The following is a 19,773-nucleotide window of genomic DNA, read 5'->3' as shown; positions in this document are numbered from 1 at the left end:
CACGTGATGTAGTTATGCTGACCTAATTTTCTACTGTAGACCAGGCCTGTGTTCCTATATCCTGGAGAACAGGTTCATGCTGAGCCTAAACTTTGGTTCTAGGATCACGGGTTCCATATTCAGTCTCTATGACTCCCATCCGCTGACTTCACAAGTGAGAAGATAGCTCTTTGTTTTTTCTGGTTTTGTTTTTTCTCATGGCCACGCTTTAAATGCACCCGGATATCTAAAAGTCAAGCCAGGTTCCTTGGGGCTCTGAAATCATCCTTACCCATCAGAACCTACCTAACCGTTTATTTATCCTGCAAGAGGAAGATGAGAGTCTATCCTGGTACATCTGATGCTTGGTCCTGAACGACCGTAATACCACAGTAATTGATGGGTTAACCAACAATTTACAAACAACTCCTGAAAGTTTTTCAACAGAGAAAGGTTTTGCTCCTGTGTCTATACCTACTGTACAGAGAAGTCACATACAATGCAGACAGCTGGGAAACAGGTTCAAGGAATCACAAAACATAGCAGAAGGGTTACAATGACCCCAGCGTTTAAAGATAACCAGAGCACAGGTTTACAAATCAGAAAGCAAAGGGATTTACTTCTATTGCCAGACCCTGGGGGGGAGAACACAAAAGGAGCTCTAAGGCTTGAAATCAAGCAGCAGAGACTCTTTCCAAGAGCCACGACTACCCAATAAAGCTCAAGCTAATTTACAGATAAAAAGCTGGATTAGGTTAGCAAAACATCTGCTCAGGTCTTTTCATGGGCTCTCTGCGGTTAGAGCCACAGCTGTGTCTGGTACCTCCCAGGATAAAGTACAGAGCTTCTGAACCTGGTGCCTTACCCATCCGCTCATCCACCATGGTTTAGAGCCACACCTATTGCCATGGTAACTGAATGCCTTGGAAATCTAAATCCCACTGAGTGGTTTTTACTGAGGCTTGAATTGCTGTTGTTGCTCCCACGTGGCACCTTTTCATTGAGCCGTGAAGTGCTATTATGGGCCAGAACCTAGCATGCCGCCTGGGATGTGGGCAGGGGGCTTTTGGGGATTCTGACTCCAACTTTTTGCCCCCCCTCCCCCATCTCTTTCAGAAGGCAGCTAAGCCCTTTGCTTAGTCCTTGCTCCTATGAGCGGCATTAATGGAAACTTCAATCAGCACTAAAGACGCACTGACATTTCATTTGGTTCTTTCCCATATTTGTATTTCTCACACCTTGAAAGCCACACATCCTCCCTCCTCCCCCTAGTGACTATAATCAAAATTGTTCAGCTCACAGGACCCGATCCTCAGCTAGCGTAAATTGATGTGTTGCAATGACTCCAAAGGAGCTGCGCCAGCTTACACCAGCTTGTTCCTCATTTCAGGGCTCAGAAAAGAATTCTTTCTCCTGGACGCACCTGGCCTCCATTTCTGCCATACCAGTGACTCAGGAGATAGTGATTATGTTACTTACAATGCACCCCTCACAGAAGTACTTAGGGTGCTAAACAACAATCATGGAAATACTTTCTCATTCATCAATAAAAGCACAGGAGGAAGGAAAAAGTAAAGGGGTATTGGGCTAAATTTTCCAATGCTCCTTTAAAATGTAGCTGTATTGTAGGAGGAAAGGAAGATTCCTCCGCCCTGCACACATACACAAACACAGACCCCAACCTGACTTTCATGCTAGGTTCTGCGAGGCCCCGTGAAGACTTGAGATACACTTTGGAACGTGTTGCTGCATTAGCAGAGAACATCACTGAGTTTCAGTCCGTTTTCTTCAGTTTGGAGGGTCTTAAGAAGTCTGGTGTTGGAAATGGGGAGGCTTTGGCCCAGAACATCCCACTGAAGCACAATTGGCCCCCAGGGAAGCAGTAACTCTCCATGTCAGGAGAGCCAAGTGCCTCAGTGGTAGTCACCAGAGAAGAAGGGCTCAGGGGGAAAGCATTGGAGAGGCAAGACTGTCCCCTGGTTAGGAAACTAGCCTAGGTTTTAAGAGAGCTGGATTCACATCCCTGTTCTGTTTCCTGTGTGACTTTAGGTCTCAGCGTCCCAGACTAGACAGCCTAAGTCTTCGTTCCATAGCCCAATGGCTTCAGTGACGGTCATCAGTGGGCTTTGGAGTCGGTCCCAAACAGATGTTGGGTCTAATTTCAGGTATGTGAGAAGCTAGGTTCCCAGAAAATGCAATCAGCAGATAATGGCCTCAGCATGCCATTCTCTCCTTGGTATTCATTCAGGATAGAATCTGACAGGCAGTGTGACTATAAACCTTTATGTCTACCCACTGAGCAGTAAAGATGACCACCTGTGATATTTTTCTATTTCAGCATGGGGCTACCACACTCATTTTAATAAACCAGCACACAAAACCTGGAGTCATTGTCCCTGGAGTCCATCACACACAGGGTCCTTTCTTCAATTCGGTGCCTGTGGATTCAGAGAAACAGTCATAAATAATAAAAAGCTAATCAAGGAGGATGGTGCTATTTCCTGATGGTTAAAATCTCTGGCTTTTCTGGGAAACAATTGTACACAAAGAAAAAGAAACCATTCCTCCTCCGAAAATATTTCGTAATTATGTGTCATAAAAATAATTAGGTTATGGTGAATTAGTACAAATGTTTACAACAAAATTGCCATGCAAAACATTATGGGTAATAATATGCTAATTGCCGTAGAAGCAAAAGCTGATTATGTTTCAGCAATATTAAGTTTTGCCAAGTCGGCACTTCTATCCCGATCTCAATATCTTTCCACGGCATGTAGGGACATGAGGAATAGACTGTGACAATTGAAGGAGGCAGGAAATAGATGGACCCAAGTTGTGCTCTGGCAAACATCTTCCTTGTTGGGAGACAATTCTCCTGAAGCTTATGCTAGTTGAAAAACTAGCACGAGAGGAGGATTGCAGCTATAGGATACAATTCAACAAATGCATAGGGTATAGAACACTCAATGATCAGAGTGGATCAAAACTGCAGAGAGAGTTTATCAGGCCTACAGCTGTAATCACAGCCGTTGATGTTATGTGGTGATGCAGCATTGCATCATCTTGTAGTGATGGGACACTGCAAGAGAAAGAGAATGAGGACTATCTGTTAACGTTCACAAACACAGAGCGAAATCAGATGAAAACAAAGTGTTCTTGCCAGAAGTGCTCTTGCACACAGGAACTCAAACCAGTTAGAGACAAAGCAGGCTGCTCCTTAAGCTATATAGACAACTCACCCCCAGCTTACTCTAAGCTGGCTGATCATATGCTTCCCTCCAGAGCCTCCTAGCCTGCAAGGAGGACCACAAAACCCCTTAGAATTGAAAGTGATAGTGTTGTAGTTTTAACACAGTTTTCAAAGCACCACAATATCTTTTTAGATTTGTAGATGGCGCCCATCATCATGGTATCTGACAAGGAAAGGCATTCCTGACCCCAAGTAGGCCCATAGCCAGGCAAACAAGGGTGAGTGGTGGGAATGGCACTTCACTGATAGGGCTCCCACCCCCATCAATGCTACCATTTAGTCTTGTCCACTGGGCACTCCGTAGTTGTTTATCTGTAACAACTAGAAATTAGGAATCCAGGGGGCTGCCTCAGAAGAATATGAAATGGCAGGTGCAGGGTTTCCAGAACTCTGGTATTGCCCTTCCTCAGAACCCCAACGCTCCTGCATTCTGCTGGGTCCAAAATTCAGTACACACACTTCCTGCTCTGCCTCCTTTGAGAAGTCCACTATTGCAATATAAAGGCCTCCCCAAGACCAGAGAGGGGTTAAAGACAGAGCTTCTCCTCTCTCCAGTGAAAACTTTCTCAATGGGAAAGTGGAAACATTTGAAATCAGCTTGCTCTGATTTTTGCCCTGGGTTGGTACAGCACTTAGGTGCCTAGACATTGCAATAATACACATGAGATTGGGTCCCATTGTGCTAGGCACTGCACAAGCATAGAGAAAGAGACAGTCCCTGTTCTGAAGAGTTTACAATCTAAACAAACAAGACAGCCAAATGATGAGGGGAAACTGAGGTACAGAATGATTTACAGGTTAGGAGCAGACTTGGAATAGAACCCAGTGACCGGGGGTGGGGGAGAGGCTCTAGCCACTAGGCAACACTGCCCCTCCAAGCAGCTTTTATCATCTCACTGGGCTGCACTTGGACTGAAAAGCAACATGTTACATGTTGCCATTGTTTCAGCACAGTCGGAATTAAACACAAGGAGACACCATATCAATCGGTTTGTTCAGAGCCTGCCATTTCTAAAGAAAGCTGACCCAAATCTTTTAATTTCTGCTGAGGAACAACGCTTGGGATTTTGACTTACATGTTCTTATTAAAGAATTCAGAGAGAGTCGATGCCCTAGAGATTCTCACTTCCCTCTCTCCTGTAGGCATGGTGCCTCTAGCATTTGTCATGATCAGCATTTCAGATTTGCCAGGCTGGGACCTACAAGTCAGGCCTCAGGCTTTTCTCACTCATCATGCAATTAAAACACACACAGGAAGAGGCAGCAGTGCTGTCATCTCGTTCCAAACGTCCCCACACTGTTTCTGCAGTAACACTATTCCACAACTCAGGGCAACTTGGATTTCTTGCTAGATTTGAGATTTAAAGTCTGCTCTTGAATTCTGATAACCAGAGACCCACTCCTGCTCTGCAACCAGCATTTCACTTGTGAGTATGAAGGGAGGTATTCGTTAGGGTTTAGAAATATCATCCAAGAGTACAGTGCAGCTGTACCACCTACAATATTTTGGCTGGATTCTCAGTTACATGCCACCCTGGCAGCATAAAGGGACCTTAAATTGGTGGAAGCAGCCCCCAGAGAACACCCTCAGCACAGAGGGCCAACTCGGCCAGTGTAGAACCAATGCAAGGGTTCTGCACCAGCCCTGCTCCCAGGTGCTAGCATGTGGGAAGATCAGGTATGCAGCCTAAGCACAATGCACTCCCACTGTTCTCTGCTTCACAGTGCCCACAGAGGACTCTGGGAGTAGAATATCATTTACAGTAGCCCTTGGGCCCCTCTAACTTACACCAGATACTGTGCTGGCCCCTGCACAGAAAAACACAATATGTGGGAGTCTACAGACATCGTAAAGTTCAACACCGCTCAAGGCGCAGGAATGATAACTGGGAATCAAGCTCTATCTGCCTACTCTAGCTGCCTCCAGGAACCCCCTCGCCCTGTTTTATTTTTTAAACATACAGGGCCAGCTCCTCAGCTAGTCTGAAGTGGCTTAGCTCCACTAAAGTCCACAGAGCTGCACACATTCACAGCAGTTGCGGACTTGGCCCCAAATATGGGGTGAACTGAAACTGAAGAGCTGTGGCCTGTCGCACTGCCACCAGGCGCTTTACCAGAGTCCCCCCTGGGATCCCGCTGATACACCCCATCACCCCCCATTTGCAGCACGCTTTGCGAGCCCTCCATCAGTCGTTGACAGGGCGCCTCAGCTCTAAGCTGCAATCCCCGTTAGTTCAAATCACTGTCAGAGCCCACCATGGGCGCCGGATGGCAGGACGCCTTTCCGGGACACAAGATTGACTGTAAACCCAGGTCCCAGCATTTGAACACTCACTGTGCTAGGGAATTGGCCCTTTGGCTCAAGCGTTTTCTTCATGATACACAGGAGATAGAGTTGCACACTAGGGCAAGCCATGGGTCAGAATCTGCCCTCCACAGAAAAGCCCTTCTCGCCCATCCAGGGACAAAACATGCCTCAAGCTGAGACTTGAGGCCCGGACCCGAGTGGGCCAGGGAGAGTGGCGCGCCAAGATGACAATGGAATATTTGGTTAACGTTCTGACAAGCCATGAATCAAAAGCAAGTGAAATTGCTCTAGGGCCCCTGGCCCTGTCGGTTGACACCACCCATTTGGTAAGCCAGCAGCCCTGGAACACGGTAGGTGACTGACTGTCAGCGCACACCCCTGAGTGAGGGGATGAATATTTAATCTGTGCCTTCGACTCACCGCTAGTTCTGCTCGGGGTGGGTTGTGTTCTTTCCTGGCTAGAAGATACTGTCCGGATTCAAACATTCCTGATGGATTTCATCAGTTGTCCTGCTAGCTGAGTCCCCGTTCCTTCCACCGGGCACCCCACTCAGCCCTCTCCAATAAGATTCTCCTTGTCTGAGCTGCTCTTCGTTCTTATTAAAGGCGCAACGGTGCTGAAAATAAGCATGGCTGAGACCTGGACAATCCTAAAGTGGGGGGAAGGGTAACGCCTCAGGGAGTTCCTGACAGAGCTTTACCTCACTGATTCCATCACATGTGGGGTACCCTAGTGTGCAGTGAGCCTGTGGTTCGGCCTCAAGGTGTAGTAAGATATGGGAACCAGCAGCCAGGAGCCCATGAGGCTCTGCGGCCCCCGGAGCCAGCTCCAGCACCTGGCACTACAGCTCCAGCCATTCCCCAAGCACGGGGAACTCTGCAGGAGAGCAGGCCCGACAGGGGCACAGGCACAAGAGGGATGGCTGAGGCCCAACCTGGATCTCCCTCAGGTAATGCATGTAGATTGGGGGAAGTTCTCCTGAGCCAAAGTCCATTCAGATTAATGGGAGTCTCCGCTGACTGTGGCAGATGCCATTTCTGGCAAGCCCGGATGGAGAATGTGCCCTCATTCAGTGTTGCTCGGGTTTTCAGTCTAGGGGATCTGTAGGACAAAGCTGTGAGTTGAGACCATCTTGTCCTTTCTGTACTTGGCCAGAAGTTTTTCCTTCTCTCTGGTTCTTCCTCGCTGCTCCTGGGCTCTGCTGGCTTGAGATGAGACCGACACAGCGAGCTCAAGGGAGGAAGATTCCTTATCATGAGTCAGGTTTGGCTGGGGCTGGGCGCGGCTGCTCGCTCGTGACACCGCTTGCCCGTAGAATAGCCTCGCAGCTGGGAGTGTTGGAGCAACGCGAGCTAGCAGCTGCCTACAGGACATCCTTTATGAGAAGCCCTCTCCTCTGTCCCTTATTTCTCTCTTGGTCCAACAAAGCTGGGATTGGCTGATCTTCTTGGCAAACTATAGGGCTCACCCATTGTCTCAGGCATTTCCATGGGGGGCTGGCAGCAGAGGAAATTGGGATGGTTGATGTGGGGGCATTGTTACTTATGGTTGGGTTTTTACATATTGCCTGGGCTATTTGTGCTATCAATGGACTATGCTGTGAAGAGGCTTTTGCATGGTTGCCTCTATTACATGAAGGAGATTTCTCTTCTTGTTGTCCGTGTAAGCCGGATTTTTCAACTTTCCACTCACTTTGGATGACCTTATTTCTTGGTATCTAAACTGAGACCCTGTAGCTCCCATTGGCTTTAAGTAGAGTTGTGGGAGCTCAATACTTCTTAAGCTGCACATCCTCAATCCAAGGTCACTTAAGAGAATCTGGGTCCTAGTATACACAGAGGCCATTAATAAATCCAAATAAATCAATGCATGTACCTGGCCTCTTATGGGCCACATGCTAGACATCAGGTGTCTAAAAGTTTCTCCTTCTGGTGGCATTTTTGCCTTTGAAAATTTCAGACTTTTGTGACTCTTTTAATAGAGGGTGACAAGGTGCTTTCCCACAGACTGGGAATCTTCAGGTTCTTTTACGAGTGCCCTTGAATTGATGTCACACCACAGATCGGCTTGTCGGATGGAAGAGGAATACTCTAGGAACTAAGGGAGAATTAGATCTCCCCTTATATCCAGCCCAAAGATTAGACTTGGTCTGAAATTTTTCAATAAGACATTGGAAAATGACCGTTCATCAAAACCAACACTTTTCACAGGAAAGGGGCTGTTTTGATGGTTTTTTGACTCAAAAACATTTTGGAAAAAAAAAAGTTTTGAAATTGTCAAAATGTTTGAACATTTTCTAAATGAAAAATTATTTTGCTGTGGATCAAAATGACCTTTTTTTTTTTTTTAAATGGAAGATAATTATAACAAAAAAAATTTGAAATGTGAATTTCAAAAAAATAAATAAATGGTCAAGTTTCAAAGGAGATGTTTCGATTGACCTGATCCAAATTTTTTCAGAATGTGAAATTTGACAAACTGCCTTTTTTTTCCTGGTTCTATGATGGGAAAAAAATTCAATCTAAAAAATTTCCCACCCAACAATTTCCCTCTTCCCTTGCACAATGCACCTTGGACCTAATCTGGAGCCATTTTCCTTTCACTTCAGCAGATATTGTATCAAGCCTTCTCTATTCTCTGAAGTCCCTCCCAAGTTTGCAAATATTGAATGAAAACAGCGAGGAGCAGCCCGCCCATGAAGGTGTTTTTCTTTTCTTTTCCTTTTTTTGGTTTTTAAACAAAGGCTTGTTACCTACATTAATTCCAGGACTAACAGTTCTGTGGATAATGAGATGCTTTGCTGTGAAGAGACTCGGCAAACAGTTCAAAGCCCTTTCTCCCTCTGCTTTGCAGTGTTAAAAGTTTTGTTGTATAGCTCTGCCTCGCTGGTGTGCTACCATCTGCTGCCCCCTCATTCATTATGCACCAAGTCATTCTGGTTAGCTCCCGGCAGAAAGTTAAGACAGAAGTAAACTAGTATTTGAAAACAAAGGGGGACTCTCTCCATCCTAATTAGCGGCAGGTTGAGAAGTGCAGCAGTGGGGTCAAAGGTTGTTTCCCAGAAGGCTTTGCTCATACTTCCAAAACACCCACTTAATTCAAGCAGCTCAGTGGGCAGAGGCAGACTAGAGCAATTATGCTCCCTGGATTTCCCTAAGGAAGGTTTTAATAATGCAACTTTCAGAAAAAGATTACTGCAGGAGCTCTTTTTTCTGCCACCTCGGAGCAGGAAGACGTGGAGTATGCCCAGTTACGAACTCCACAACGGGCTCCCTCTTTGGGATTCTGCATTAGGAGGCCATTGTGGGGAGAGGGGTTTAAAGAAATGTATTAGAACAAGTTTTTAAAAGGCCAGAAACCCTCAATCATGCAGCAGTACTCTTTGTACAGTGACTAATTCCCTCTGCACACTCCCGGATTCCTTCCCACTGCTGGGGGTCAGAATTAACCTTTAAAAGGATGATGATGCCATCTGAGCCTGAATTCTGGGCATTCCTAGGAGATCCAGGCTTTTACACTGGGCTAGCATTCACTCCTCTCAGACCACAAATTTTAACTATTCTTTGAACTCTGATTTACTTCCCTTCCTCACTCAGGATGAGCCAAAGCATCATTTTAACCCGACCAAATATTTCCTCCTTATCCCCCAAGGTTATCCAGAATGTCTCTATCTCTACCTCTGTCTCTCTCGCACACACATTTCAATTGCTCCACAGAACAGGGACCCTAACTAACTCCATCCCAGGTTTGCACAGCCCTCCCTCAATAGCCTGCATCTTTTGAACACAACACCAGTGGTGGCGACTCCATGGGAACCCCTGAGGTGCTTCTCTCCCTCCTTCCAAAAGGCTCGGGAGACAAGGAGCCGATAGGAGCCTGGAAGGGAAAGCCACAAACACCTTTTATCTCTCTCCAAGAGGGTCTGAGAGGCTGCAGTTGTCCTTCTCAGAGGGAATTCTCCATCCCACACTCCACAGGCCCAGGGGATAGGGACTGGGAACTCTGAGGAGGGGAATCCTCTCTCTTTGAATCTGTAGCAGGAAGGAAGTCAGGCAGGAGGAGGCAGGGGAAGGTTCTAGGCAAAGATGCCGGCAGGCAGAGTGGCTATAAAGATAACATCAATTTCCTTAATACTCTAGTAAAGTTCCTTGTTCAGTGTTAGAAGAAAACATCTGTCATTCTGTCTCATTTTCACAAGACAGGGTGTAGGGCCTCGGAGTCCAAAGCAATGGACGACTCTTTCCCCCAGCCCCTGGAGACGAGGGAGGGTCCTAAAGATCTTCTTCCAAGACAGGAAGGGGAAAGTTTAGACCACAGTTCTGCAGGCAAGGGGAGCGAAGGGGGTCTCTGAATGCAGTGCATGTTGCAGACTTCCAGAACCAGCATTCTTACTTGCGCCGTCCATCTCCGGGGCCTGAACCAGCATGACCATGGTGCATTCTTCCATATCACCAGCTCTTTGGAACAACAGATGAGCTCAGGGCAGAAAACAATCTGGAGGCGACTTGTGTTATCCTGGAGGTGGCAGTGCCTTCGGAGCCAGAGTGGGGTCCGTTGTTGGATCTGTGCTAAGAATCTCAAAGCCAAAGAGAGTGGGAGATTCAATTCTCCTGTTACACAGGAACAGGGGGGATGCTTCAGAGTTAAAATCAACAGGCCTGAGTCTCCGTTGCCTCGTGCAGTCATTTCTAGCACTGCAGGGCTCCTTTGCATCAAGCTTTGATGGAGCAGGGTGAGGAACTCTAAGATTAATGAACATGGGCAATAAACCCTTCTCCTGGCCCCAGAGAAGCAGGTCCTTTAAAAGCAGGCATGGTCTGATGGCAGAGCCGTTGGAGGAAGCCATGAATACAACCTACTCAAACTAGGACGATCTGCCTTCTGCGAAGAGCCGAGATTATCAGTGAATGAGGATTCTCTGCCATCCTCATCTCTCCCCACCCACACCAGCCTGTGGGTACCAGCCCTTCACCTTCTGCAGTGATTAAAGTTTCAGCAGCGTGGCGAGGGAAGATAAATGGCTTTTATTGGGATCGCTGTTCAGCATGCGGAACATCAAACAAAAAGCAAATCGATACCGCAGCCTTTTTGATGTTTTTCTTCCCCCCCCCCCAATTTTAATTTTGTTGTGAGCCAGGCCTATCAGTGGGTTATGTTGCCTTGATAAATCGACAGATCCCCATTAACCCGCAACCCACGGGCACTGGCTGGATTTTTTTTTTTTTTTTTTGAAACTCTCCCTCTATCAATATTTGATGAGGGTAATTTCAAAGACTTGTTTAGTATGATCTCCACATAAAGAGTCCTTCGGAGTGTTTATCACGTTCCAGATATAATTACATTCAAATCCTGAGACACTGTTGCTAGGGTTACTGCTGCTTGCCGTTGCTCCAGCTTTTGTGTATTCACAGTTCCAGCTCCAACACACACACTAACGCACACACGCCCTTTGCTATGCTCCTTTCAATGTTAGGGGTTGGGTCATGATAAGAGTTCCACGTCGACGGAGCACATTACTGCCGGTGGCAGAACGCGGCGGGCCATGCTGGGCACCACCACAGCAGAGTGAGGCACCAGCACGTTCGGCAAAGATGAAGTGTCGGATAATGACGCTACTCTAGCAGGCTCAGGGAGGCGGAGAAGAGAGGGCAGACTGCTGCAGCTAAAGGCTCCAGGGACTTAGAAACTCCACGGCTGGAATAACAACATCTTTCCTTCACACCAGAACCTTAAGTCAGATGGAAGGCTACAGAAAGGGCAATGCAGCGTTCCCTCGGAGATCGCCAGGCTGCCTTTATAAACCTAGGCCAGGGGATAGTCCCAGTGGAGTACCATGGGTCTCTGGTGGCCAGGGGCCATTCTTACATTGGTGCTCTCCCATTGGCAGCACCCCGTGGGTGGGGTATGTCCCTGTGTTCCGTTCTCCCCCACTACCCGCCATCAGCAGCAGTGCCCCGCGGGGGGGTCTGTGGGCCCATGTCCTGCTCTCCTCCACTCCCCCCCCCCCCCATCGGCAGCAACAGCGTCGGCAGTGCCCTGTGGGGGAGATGACTGTGGGCCCGTTTCCCGCTCCCCCCCCCCACTGTGGGGGTGGCAGGGGCTGCCCGGTGGCGAGGCAGAGGCATGACGGGCTCTGGTCCCCACAGCTCCTTCTTGCACCCAGTGCAGGGGCGGAGGGGTCGGGAGGACGCCCTGGCTGCCTGCGACAGAGGGTGGCTCCGAGGAGGAGGGCCTGACTGGCACCCCTCCCCAAGCTGGTACCTGGGTCATGGCCCCCTCGCCCCTCCCCTCTGTACACCACTGGACAGCCCAGGGGAGCAGGTGTTAGAGCTAGAAACAACTCTTGAGTCTCCCACCGTGACATTCCTGTGCCTTAGTTCAATTGTTCATAAAAAGAGACTGATCATACTCAGCCAAGGTTAAATACTGCCCCACAAACAGAACCAAGGGAAGACCAAGCTTTTCCCAGTGCAAGCTGCTATGGATCTGGGAGATGCAATGCTAAGGGCCGCCATCCATTTTTCACTCCATCCTTTGGTGGTCTCTTGGAGGGAAGAAATTAAATGGTACAACATTGAGGACAGAATTGAAGTTTTAACTTTGCATTTCCTCACCGGCAGTGGCAAGTGCTATTTTATCCATCAGGTGTGGGAATGGAATTGAATTGCCTTTGTATTAGTTCAAATTTTAAATAATAAGACCCACTGTAAAATAGGCAGCGTTATCGCTAATCCCCACAGTCAAGCTTGAAATAAGCTTACAAACCATGCAGCAGTCACTGTGGGAAGAACAATTATTGTAACAAAACAAACAAACAAAATCAAACCATGGCTCTTCGGGTTATCTACAGAGTGAATATGATCGTTGTCAATTCACAATAGAAAAATAACTGCAGTATGAAGGTCTGGTAAAATACTTACAAATATCCCAATAAAGAAGCTATCTGCCACAATCAATGTTCTGGCAAACAAATTCAGATTGAATTTGTTATTTGCCCCCTAAATTAGTTCTAATGCTTTAGCAAAAGGGATTAGTCTGCAATCTGCTGGGAGAGGAAGCCTCAGCATTCATTGCAAATGCACATGGGACAGCTCTTTTGGTCAAGGGTTTGCACTGAATTAAAACGCACAGAAACAGAACGTAAATTATTTTCCATTTGATACTTCCAGAAGGGTGTCCTGGGATAGTAAATAACTACGAGCATGTCAGGACCAGGACATGAGCGGTAGGACCTGGTGGTCAGATCAGGGAGGGAGAGTGGTCAGGCCTACTGGTCAGAGCTAGACTGTCCCCCCTCCTCCACACCCTTCCCCGCTCCAGCACCGGTGCTCAGAATTCTGCTAGCCCCTCACTTCCAATAGTTCTAGGTGAGCCACTAAGTGGCAGCCAGCATGTGCGATCTGCTTAGAGATCCATGGGGTAGGATTTGAGCCCTCCAGGTCCTTACATCAAATAGGTCATTGTTACCAAGAGACCTGGAACTTGTGGTAAGGTGAATGTAAGCCAAGATGCATCTTAATAGAGCCAAATGCAGTGAATCCTTTGTTCCTAACTGTAGCCATAGAGAATGGAGGGACTGTAACCTTCAAAGCAGCTACGCCAAACTCAGCGGAGGTGTCTGAGGTAGTTAACCACCTGAACACGAGCTCCAGCTGTGATGCTGTGGTGAGACAGGCTAACATGATACCTGGGTGTATGTAGAGGTGAATACAGAAAAGAAGTAGGGAGATTACATTATCTCTGCACGTGGCGCTGATGAGACTGCTGCTAGGATCCAGTGTCCAGTTCTGTTGTTCACATTGTTAGAAAAGAGACTAAAAAAATGAGTAAAAGGTTCAGAGAAGCGCTGCAAGATGATCTGTGGTCTGGAACACAAGCCTTACAGTGACAGCCTAAAGGTGCTCAGTCCATTTCAATTTTCGAAAAGAAGGTTAAACGACAAAGGTAAAATGTGCCCAAGTCTTGTGCAACAGTGCAATAACTGGGCATTACAGCCTGCAGTGCTGGCTAAAATTGATGGCCTCCAACCCTCTTTAGGGTAGAGCATGATTGTTGCACAGTAGATGGGGAATACAATGTTCTAGATCTGGAAGTTAAGAGACTTGAGCAAAAAAAACCAACCAAGAGATGATGAAATTTAAGGCCCAGATCCTCAGCTGGTGTAAACTGACATAGTTCTGTTGACTTCAGTGGATCTAAGCCAATTTATATCATGTGACGACGGGTGTTCATAAGAGTTTTAGGATTTCCAGCAGGATGAAGACATCAGGGAAGATTTTCTTAATAGCGTGAAGAAAACTGGTTGTGCTTCAAAGTGTGATGATATGATGGATACTGTTTATCGACTGAGAAAGTGGGAATGAAACCGAAAAGCTTGGCTGATAATTCAATTTATAACAAGGGACTGGATCTGACATTTAGCTCCTCTGTTTGCAAAGTGCTTGACATTCATTACTGTAGAGGAATTGCAGATAGGCAGAGCTCTTCTTTTCTTCGGGAAAAGCAGATGCACCTCTGTAGGCAGCCTGTTTCCTGTTTGTTTCATTTGAGGGTAAGGTAGAAGCGGTCCTTGAGTATAAAGCCGCAGTGGAAGACTCAGTAGACTTGTGCTCTAATCCTTTATCTCTGTTCCCTATTTGTGTTGTGGCATGCAGTGTTGTTGCAGCTGTGTTGGTCCCAGGATATTAGAGAGATCAGTGGGTGAGGGAATATCTTTTATTGGACCATCTTCTGTTGGGAAGAGAGACAAGCTTTTGAATCTCTCCTATTTGTGTTGTCTATTTAGACTGTAAGTGCTTCAATGGAGGGAATGTCTCTTCCTATGTGCTGGTAGAGGGCCCAGTGAAAAATAGCCCTGATCTCAGGCAGGATTGCCTTGATGTGCTACCGCAATAAAAAGTAATAAAGTCTGGCACGTGTTCCCCTCTGTGGTAAGCAGAGATGATATGATGTTCAACTGGGGAAGGTAAAGGGGCAGTGGGAAAGAGAGAAAAATCAAGCCTCAGGCCTGTCTCTTGGGCCTAAGGGATGTAGGTGGGCAGAAAGCCTGGAGCCCTAAGCAGCTGGTCCTGCAGATGATCTAAGAGACCTTTCAATCACAGAGAGTAAGAAAAAAGATCTAGCAGGCAAGAGAAGAAAGAAATAGAGACAGAAAACACCCAGGCAGCAGAAAAAATCAGCCCACTGGGACTGGTCCCAGCTGAAACCTGCACACATTGCCGGCTAGAACACCTGGCTGGGGTGCAGCTGGGCAGTAAGATGGAGTGGAACTGAGACTGGGGAGCCAAAGCCTGTGAGCTGCATCAGGCCCTGCTTCGGAGAGGAAAGAGCCACCCAGGGATCTGCCACAGAGCCCAGGACCCAGCAGCTGCAGTGAAAAATGAGGGAGTGGAGGAGAGGCTGAGGAGATGCTGCCCCACAGCCGAGGTGCAGAAGGAAGAGTCTTTCACCAGGGGCAGGTTAACCCATAACTGCCCACTGCACAGCGCTTGCACCCTGCTTGGAAGCAGTAGGTGACAGCCACCATTACAGAAAGGCAGGGCCAGGTTTACAATGGTGCTGGTGGTGCCGTGGCCCTGTCTGCACTCTGCACTGAGGCCTTGCCCCCTCCCCCATTTCTGCTTGGCCTGCTGCAGGGAGAGGAAGAGGGGCTCTGTCCTTCTCCCACTGCACTTGCCCCCCCAACATGCTCGGCCCCGGTGCCTGGCAGCTAGGCGCAGGTGGGGAGTGGTAGGGGCAGGACCCGCACTTCTCATGGCAGCTGCTCTGGGTTGCTGCTCTGTGCAGTACGATGGCTGCCTGCAAGAGTCTGGCCGGGGAGGTGGCAGTGGCAGGCTGCCCACCTGTACGGGCCTGGCTGCTGGGGATAGGGGCCAAGTGAGCCAGAGTCCCCTCTCCCTCTTGGTACATTTCTCACTCACTCAGCACCTATGCCAGGCAGCCAGGCCAGGGGGCAGCCCACCGCCACTTCCACAACCGGGCTCTCACAGGCAGTCGCTGCTCTGCACCGAGCTGTGAGCCTGAGCAGCCACCTTCAGCCGGCGTGAGAAGTGGCTCCGTCCCTCCTTCTTGATTGCCTCCTGGGCCCAGCTGCCAGCAGAGTGGCTGAGTGACCTGGAAACATGCCGGGGAGGAGGTGGGGGGAGACACAACAGGATGGTGATAGTGACTGTGAAATGCTTAGGAAGATTAGAGAGGCTTTAAAATTTTTTTTAAAAACTCAATAATCATGGGGGATTTCAACTATCACCATATTGACTGGGTACATGTCATCTCAGGACAGGATGCACAGATAAAGTTTCTTGACACCTTAAATGACTGCTTCTTGTAGCAGCTAGTCCTGGAACCCACAAGAAGAGAGGCAATTCTTGATTTAATCCTAAATGGAGTGCAGGACGTGGTCCAAGAGGTGAATATAGTTGAACCACTTGGTAATAGTGACCATAACATAATTTAATTTAACATAAAATTTAACATCCTTGTGGGGGGCAAAACACCAAAGTAGCCCACCATGGCAGCATTTAATTTCAGAAAGGGGAACTACACAAAAATAAGGAAGTTAATTAAAGGGAAATTAAAAGGTACAGTGCCAAAAGTGAAATCTCTGCAAGCTGCATGGGAACTTTTTAAAGTCATCATAATAGAGGCTCAATTTAAATGTATACCCTAACTTACAAAACATAGTAAGAGGACCAAAAAAGTGCCACCGTGACTAAACAACAAAATAAAAGAAGCAGATGGAGGCAAAAAGTCGTCCTTTAAAAAGTGAAAGTTAAATCCTATTCAGGAAAATAGAGAGGAGCATAAACTCTGGCAAGTGAGGTGTAAAAATATAATTAGGAAGGCCAAAAAAGAATTTGAAGAACAGCTAGCTAAAGACTCAAAAAGTATCAGAAGCAAGAAGCCTATTAAACAACCAGCGGACGATCAAGGTGCTAACGTAGCACTCAAGAAAGATAAAACTATTATGGAGAAACTAAATGAATTCTTTACGTCGATCTTCACAGCCGAGGATGTGAGGGAGATTCCCAAACCTGAGCTATTCTTTTTAGATGACGAATCTGAGGAACTGTCCCAGATTGAGGTGTCATTAGAGGAGGTTTTGGAACAAATTGACAAATTAAATGATAATAAGTCACCAGGACCAGATGGTCTCACCCAAGAGTTCTGAAGGAACTCAAATGTGAAAGGTAAATAGCGGTGTTCCCCAGTGGTCTGTACTGGGACCAGCACTGTTCAACGTATTAATAAATTATCTGGAAAAAGGGGTAAATAGTGAGGTGGCAAAATTTGCAGATGATACAAAACTACTCCTGATAGTTGAGTCCAAAGCAGCCTGTGAAGAGTTACAAAGAGATCTCACAAGGCTGGGTGACAAAATAGAAGGTGAAATTCAATGTTGATAAGTGCAAAGTAATGCACATTGGAAAACCTAATCCCAACTAGACACAGAAAATGATGGAGTCTAAATTAGCTGTTACCTCTTAAGAAAGAGATCTTGGAGTCATTGTGGATAGTTCCCTGAAAACATCTGCTCAGTGTGCAGTGGCAGTCAAAAAATCTCACAGAATGTTGGGAATCATTAGAAAAGGGATAGATAAGAAGACAGAAAATGTCGTATTGCCTCTTTATAAGTCCATGGTATGCCCACATCTTGAATACTGCATGCAGATCTGGTCGCCCCCTCTTAAAAAAGATGTATTGGCATTGGGAAAGGTTCAGAAAAGGGCAACTGAAATGATTAGGGGTATGGGAAAGCTTCTATATGAGAAGATATTAATAAGACTGGGACCTTTCAGCTTGGAAAAGAGACGACTAAGGGGGGATATAATAAAGGTCTGTAAAATCATGACTAGTGTGGAGAAAGTAAATAAGGAAGTGTTATTTACTCCTTCTCATAACACAGGAACTAGGGGTCATCAGATGAAATTAATAGGCAGCAGGTTTAAAACAAACAAAAGGAAGTATTTTTCCCACACAGTCAACCTGTGGAACTCCTTGTCTGAGAATGTTATGAAGGCCAAGGCTATAATGGGGTTCAAAAAGGAACTAGATAAGTTCATGAAGGATAGGTCCATCAATGGCTATTAGCCACGATGGGCAGGAATTGCTGTTTGCTAGAAGCTGGGACTGGCCAATGGGATGGATCAGTTGATGATTAGCTGCTCTGTTTATTCACTCTGAAGCACCTGGCATTGGCCGCTGTCGGAAGACAGGATACTGGGCTAGAGAAACCATTGTTCTGACTCAGTATGGCCATTCTTATGTTTTTAAGTCTGATTTTTGGATGCCAAAGAAATGAAACTTTACTCTTATTTATCAGATTAAGACATTATTTAGAAATAAATGTAATTACGGTCTGGCTTTAGAAAGTGCCATGCACTGAGTGGTCAAAAATTCTACAGAGGTAATGAAGGATCAAACTAGACTCATTTATGGGGGAATGTTTCATGCATGTTTATGTGTGCATTTCTCACAAGTGGATAGTTGGTCCACAGGATTATGTTTTCTTGTTTATCAGAAAGGAAGTGTATGGACATATAAAGGCAAAGCAGACAGTGACTTCATTCACTTTGCTTAAATCCCTAGGGTGGGGCGGGGAGGGAGGTGGACAGGATTGAGTGACAGGGAAAGGGGAGAAGGGAAAGCAGCAAGTGGCAGGGTCTTGTTCTGCAGAAGCAGGGCACGGGCTAGTGACGGGGCAGGGAGAGGTTCCAGCACTTCTGCTGTGGTGTCCCATGCGGCCCAGAAATATGTTTGGCACCGGGCCCACACACAGTTAATCCAGCCCTGGAGACACGATCCTGGACTAGACACAGCTGAAGTCTGAGCCAATCTGGCAATTCCTGTTCCTACAGTTGTCTGTTCCTTAAATACTTCAGGGGCAGAAGAGCTCCCCGTAGCACCAAAGCTTGTCTCTTTCCCCAGCACAAATTGGTCCAATCCAAGGTATTACCTCCCCCACCTGGTCTCACAGGACAGCTGTGAAATTTGGTCCCTCACTGTTTGCCAAATGCTTTGCAATGTCAGGTTGAAGGGCAGAGTACAGTGATTATTATTTACTGTCATATCAGCAGCATAGGAAAACTTCCCCATTTCATTCAAGAATCAACCCTCAAGCTGTGCTATGAAGGCCAACAAGCTCAGGCTCTGGCACCAGACAGGGGCTGCGAGTTTGCAGGCTGAGATGCCCAAAGGAGCCTAAGAGAGCTAGGTGTATTTTGCTTGGGCTGCATGCCTAGCGGTCATAGGCATTTTGAGTACTCCAGCCCAAGAGCTCAGCTCTAGGGGCCTGTCAGCAAGCCTTTCTTAACTGATCTTACCTGTCCTGGGCAACAGTGGGCAGGGAGTAGCTTTAGGCCTGCCTTTTTAGAGGTAGTATGGCCTAATGGATAGGACACTAGACTCAGAAGGACCAGGGCTGTAGTTCCAGCTCTGCCAACGGTGACCCTGGCTAAGTCATTGCTTCATTCTGTGCCTCAGTTTCCCCCATCTGTAAATTGGAGAGAATGACACTAACCTCATGTAGCATGGACTGCTGCCTTCCCCTTTGTGGCCAAAGATCACTCGGTCGGATCCTGCTTCTCTTCAGGTCCTTTTCAGAACTCACAGCTCAAACTCTCCCTAGCAGGGGTCCCATTTATTCAGTCCTCTGATACACACTGGCCCCAAGCAGTTCAGAGTTTCTTTCCTGATTAACCCAAAACAAACTCACAGGCTTCATCCCAGCTGGCCTTTACAATCTCTCCACTGCTTAATCAGGGCCTCTCCTGGCCTCCCGGCCTGGAAAGCAGTCTCCCACTCCCTCCTGCCTCTTCAGCTCTGTTTTCCCTGCTGACTGAAGTCAGGGCCAGGCAAGTGTCTCCCTTTCCTTTACTACCACTTGCTGTCCTTCTTATTACCCTGGGAGCACCTAATTCAACCCAGGTGTGGCTCATCCTCTAATCAGGGTAGGTTTAAGCCCCAGGGTTTCCAGCCCATGAGTAAGCCACCTGCTACACCTCCTTTACGAAGTGCTTTGAGATTGACAGAAGAAAAATGCTAGAGAAGAGCTGGCTATTATTATTGTCACCAAATCCCAGACCACACAGAGCTCTGTAGAGTGAAGGCAGCAACACCGTGTTAAAGGCTGCAACAGTTTTGTTATTAAAATATCCATCCTGCCCTTTCCAGTACTAGGTAATATACAGGACATTATTTCCTTACTCTCTGGATAGTATCACCGAAGTAAATGCA

The 19,773-nt window shown here is 47.1% G+C and overlaps 1 long non-coding RNA gene across 1 annotated transcript; it reads right to left on the bottom strand.

Moving 5' to 3' along the window:
- Positions 1–2,301: 2,301 nt before the first annotated feature.
- LOC137146957 (uncharacterized) lies at positions 2,302–19,396 on the bottom strand. Its single transcript, XR_010918104.1, has 2 exons — positions 19,058–19,396; positions 2,302–2,417 (listed from the first exon to the last, which is right to left on the bottom strand). It is a non-coding gene; the product is annotated as an uncharacterized lncRNA (long non-coding RNA).
- Positions 19,397–19,773: the final 377 nt, after the last annotated feature.

Source organism: Emydura macquarii, unplaced genomic scaffold, assembly GCF_026122565.2.
Source record: "Emydura macquarii macquarii isolate MOO-44397 ecotype Brisbane River unplaced genomic scaffold, CSIRO-AGI_Emac_v2 contig_499, whole genome shotgun sequence".
Classification (NCBI taxonomy): domain Eukaryota; kingdom Metazoa; phylum Chordata; order Testudines; family Chelidae; genus Emydura; species Emydura macquarii.
The sequence above is the reverse complement of the archived record's forward strand: the minus strand, read 5'-3'. Positions and strand labels throughout refer to the sequence as shown.